The 5,020-nt window shown below is 43.3% G+C and overlaps 1 long non-coding RNA gene across 2 annotated transcripts; it reads right to left on the reverse strand.

Annotated features, from left to right (window-relative positions):
- Positions 1-833: 833 nt before the first annotated feature.
- LOC106696180 lies at positions 834-4,793 on the reverse strand. Of its 2 annotated transcripts, none has more exons than XR_002827969.1 (3): positions 4,598-4,793; positions 3,991-4,086; positions 834-1,064 (listed from the first exon to the last, which is right to left on the reverse strand). It is a non-coding gene; the product is annotated as an uncharacterized LOC106696180 (long non-coding RNA). The 2 variants fall into 2 exon arrangements; XR_001347070.2 differs by lacking the exon at positions 834-1,064 and adding an exon at positions 2,990-3,143.
- Positions 4,794-5,020: the final 227 nt, after the last annotated feature.

Genomic DNA, 5,020 nt, shown 5'->3' on the forward strand with positions numbered 1-5,020 from the left:
CATCTTTGCACACCTGACGTACAGAAGGCTTTTGCTCAGCGGCCGGCCCGTCGGCCCTGCTAGGAATGTGGAGAGGTTTTCGGAGGCCTGAGGTCACAGAAGGCCCGTGACGTGGCGGTAAATTCATTTGTTGGAGGGGACAGTGAACGAAGCCTATTTTCCAAAGGCCGGAGCCCATCAGGACCAAAAGGGCCCCGCGTACCTTCCGAGCGGCCGTTACGCCTCAGCTCGGTGCAAAAGGAAAATAACTTCTGGACACCTCAGCCACTAGCCTAATTGCGAAGAGATTTAGAGGCCGCATAAAAACGTAAGCTCGTTTGACGAAAAAGCCGGCGGGGCGCTAAAACCGCGTGGGGTTGGCGCCGGGAGACAGGGCGCTGTGGGCGCGGCCATCTTGGGGGAGTGCGGTGTCCGTACAGAGCGGAGGGCCTCGGGGGTCAGCGCGCAGCCGGCAGGTGGCGGTGCATATGGAGAAGGAACCAGGTGTGGAAAGTGAGGCGGTCAGGGGGCCGGCGATCACAACGTGAGCAGAAACCAAGGACGTGGAGGCTCTTTCCAGCCTCATTCTAACCGCCCGAGCACAGAACATGCTCCATACATCCTAAGCAGGCACCCAACTGCCTTGTCACCACAGATTGGTCTGTATCTTATGAACAGACTCTTACTGTATGAACTCTTTTTATCTGCCTTCTTTCACACGACATAATTTTTTTTATTATTGAATTTTTACAGAGAGGAAGGGAGTGGGATAGAGAGTTAGAAACATCGTGAGAAACATCGATCAGCTGCCTCCTGCACACTCCCCACTGGGGATGTGCCTGCAACCAAGGTACAGGCCTTTGACTGGAATTGAACCTGGGACCCTTCAGTCCATAGGCCGACGCTCCATCCACTGAGCCAAACCGGTTAGGGCAACATAATTGTTTTGAAGTATCCATAAGTTTGTTCCTCTTGTTGCTCAATATTCCACTGTATGGATAGTCCAAAATGTGTTTAATCGTTTATCAGTGGGACTTTTAGGTTGCTTCCAGGTGGTTGTTTTTTGGATATTGCAAATGGAACTTCTAGGAACATGCAAAAAATAAAACGACCTCAAAGAACTGAATCTCCCACAGTCGTATGCACCTGTATCACCTCAGCAAGAGGTCTTTGCCAGCCATTTGCAGGCCTGCTACCCATTTCTAGCCCTGCTTCAGCTCCCATTTCTAGTGGCTGCAGCTCTGAGCTAGAATACTCTCCCTCACCAGGAGGCACCCGAGATCCTGAGAAGGTGGGCTGTGGCACCGACATCAAGTTCATCTACTTGCTCACATTATGTTCAACCCCATAGGCCCTTATAATTCTCAACAGGTTCCTGATAAAAGAATGGAGCCACAGGTCAAAGCAGGAAGTCAGTTGCATCTTCTGACTCCTCCATCAATAGTACTATGTTGGTTCAGTGTCTGAAAGTGAGATGCTAGAACTGGCCTTGCTTATGCCCTTGGCCTATCCTACATCACCTTTACAAGGTGATTCTTGTAAACACAAATCAGTCAAGAAATTCACCCTGTTCTCAATTATCTAATGATTGCATCCCAGAATAAAATAGTATTGAGATGGCTAAATTCAGGTGATTAAAATATTTGAGTGAATTTACCTAATAATCCTGGGCTTGTGATATAAATACAAGACAGCGACTGAATTTTCCTATTTCTTGAAATTTCTTATTTCTTGTTCTCTAAACAGGACTCAAGGTGTTTTAGCAGGACATCTTTATTGGATCAAGGGAATGACTGGGTAGAGCAGTGGTTCTCAACCTTGGCTGCACATTAGAATCACCTGGGAATCTTTTTAAAATCCTGATTTCTAGGGACATAGAAAGGGAATGGACTGACTATTCTTGGGGGAAAAGGGGTGTGGGAGATGCGGGAAGTGACTGGACAAAAATCATGCACCTATGGATGAACTCAGTGGGTGGGGAGTGAGGGTGGAGGGTGGGGTGGGAGCTGGAAGGAGGGGAGTTATGGGGGGAAAAAAGAGGAACAAATGTAATAATCTGAACAATAAAGATTAAAAAAAAAAATAAAAAAAAAAATCCTGATTTCTGGGCCTCATTCTCCGGAAATTCTGTTTCTTTGTTATGGGGTGGGACCACAACATTAGTAACAAAGAAACAGAATTTCCGGAGGATGGGGCCAAGAAATCAGGATTTTAAAAAGATTCCCAGGTGATTCTAATGTGCAGCCAAGGTTGAGAACCACTGGGGTAGAGGAAAGAGAACAAGAGCCCCACTCAGAAGAGTAAGAAGGAATGAAAAAAAGATAGGAAAATCACATGTCCAGTGAAGCACATCACAGAGAAGATGGGATCTTTGAAATGATGGCAACTCTTAAAAATGATAAGCCTGTGAACAAATAAAATACAAATAAGATTCTTCTACAAGATATCCCAAGGGGATTTTACCTCCTTTATTTCCCATACTTTTCTCCATTTGAACCAAGGAGATCATACTTTTACTTATCCTGAGAATCCTAGTCCTTCTATATTCAGACAGACATTGAGTTTCTCAACACACACACTCTGTATAGGAAGAAAACACTATCATCATATACCTGTATCATCATATACCTGTCCCTCAGTTCATATCTTACTTCATGAAATGACAACTGCAGAGAATGTTTACGTTTCAGAGCTAAATCTTTCTTGAAAGACATTCTTGTTCTACTTCTGGTGAATCAGACTCTCTTGGATCTTTCAACCTCACCATCTCTTTGTTAACTCCCTACTTCATAACTGTTCTTTTTTAAAAAAAAACTTTTATTGATTTTAGAGAGGAAGAGAGAGCGAAAGAGAGAGATAGAAACATCAACGATGAGAGAGAACTATTGATTAGCTGCCTTCTGCATGCCCCCTTCTGGGGATAGAGCCTGCAACCCAGGCATGTGTCCTGACCAGAAATTGAACAACGACCTCCTGATTCCTGAGCCACACCGGCCGGGCACAACTGCTCATTTCTTAACTCTCTACTTTATTAAATATTCATCTTTCTAAATTGTTAGAAGATCATAAACTTAAAAAAAAAGAAAAAGAAGGTGGAAGAAATTCTCTTGTAGGGAAGATGATTTTCATTCCTTGAACAAAAAGTCTGAATTCAGTCACGAGGTCTGTGGAGACAGTAAAATATATGGGATAAGTGTGCAAATCAGAAAACATTAAGGGAGATGTGAATTTAGGAGTCTTTATAGAGAATAATAGCTTAACTTATTAGAATGGAGGAAAGATGTAAGAATTATGAGAACAGAGCAAGAAATGGAAAACAGAACCTTTGACAATTTCAGAGAGGGGCAAAGACAAGTATCTTAGTTCGTTCAGGCTGCCATAACACAAAACAACAGGAATTTATTTTCCACATTTCTGGAGGCTGAGAAGTCCAAGATCAAGGCACCAGCAGATTCAGTGTCTGGTGAGAGTCTTCATAACCTAATCACCTCTCAAAGGCCCCATCTCCTAAAACCATCACCTTGAGGTTAGGATTTTAACATATAATATTCAGGGGACACAAACATTTAGTCTATAGCAAGAGGCTAAGAAACATGTAAACACAGAGATCAGGTTACGGTGTGGGCATAGCATCCCACATGGGGTTGAATGTTGGGAAGGGAAATCACTATTTCCCAAATGCTCTAGTTAAAGATGATGCTCAACTCTCTGTTTGGAACGAGGCCTGGAAGGTGGACTTTCATAGCAACGGAGGTGGGAGAAATAGGAAGAGGCGTGGTGGCAATGAACAAAAGAGATGAGCTGACAGAAAAAAAAGTACTTGTCAAACAATAAAAATCCAAGATGTACATAAACAGGGACCAGATGGGATCAGATCTCAGGAGAAGAAAAGGGTGTATTTCCCTCTAAACTCCAAGGGGCTACTGTTTAGCTTTCCTCACTCATATTGTGGCACCTTCTCTGACTGCCTAGCATATGCCTTCCCTGGCCGCCCGTCTTGCTGGTTCTCACCTGGACAGGTTCCACTGTGGATTTTGTCTTCTATTGTCCAGGGTTCTTCCCCTCATTCCAGCTTGAAGAATGTGTTTGGTTTGCTGGCTTGATACCCTGTTCATAGGAAATGACAGAAGACCAGCACATGACATTGGGCTAGGACAGTGATGGCGAACCTTTTGAGCTCGGCGTGTCAGCATTTGGAAAAACCCTAACTTAACTCTGGTGCCATGTCACATATAGAAATTTTTTGATCTTTGCAACCATAGTAAAACACAGTCTTATATTTTTGATATTTATTTTATATGTTTAAACGCCATTTAACAAAGAAAAATCAACCAAAAAATTGAGTTCGCGTGTCACCTCTGACACGTGTGTCATAGGTTCGCCATCACTGGGCTAGGATGTCAAGATGGGAAAATGCTACATTTGAAGGATTCTACAGTTTCACATCTGCAAAGTGGAGGCTTTTCTCTCAGGAGAGGGAACATGATATACTCTTGTCTGGAGCCAGAGAGGGTTCTGAGAATCTAACACTTGAGAGCACTACAGAGACTCTGAAGCAGCTAAGAGGAAAGGCCACTGACCGGGGACCCTCTGAGTGACACAGGGGAGCTGTCCTCACCCACTGACACCAGGTGGCTGTAGTTCTCAACATCACGTCCCTGTACAGGTCCTAATCGGGTCCAGAAGCTGCCATTTCTCCCAGGTGAAGTCCAAAGCCACATCTTCAATTCCCGTATTAACACGGTCCTGTTTAATTGGAAGTGTTTCGCTTTTATTGACATACAGAAGGAATGTAAAGGAAGTCATTCTGCTTATTTTCACCATACAGGCTGCATCAGTACAGTTTAAAAAGTAAAAAAAAAAAAAAAAAATTGTAGGAATGAAGGAAAGTACTATTAGAATATTCTATTATAATTCAGTCTTCAACAAATTAGATATTTCTATAATGCACAGCCATTACATCCTCTAGCTAACCATCAATCATATATCTGTATATGTGCACCAATTGGCCAAACAGGATACATACGTGGGTGATATAAAG

The sequence above is a fragment of the Myotis lucifugus genome, unplaced genomic scaffold (genome assembly GCF_000147115.1).
Source record: "Myotis lucifugus unplaced genomic scaffold, Myoluc2.0 scaffold_11442, whole genome shotgun sequence".
Taxonomy (NCBI): Eukaryota; Metazoa; Chordata; class Mammalia; order Chiroptera; family Vespertilionidae; genus Myotis; species Myotis lucifugus.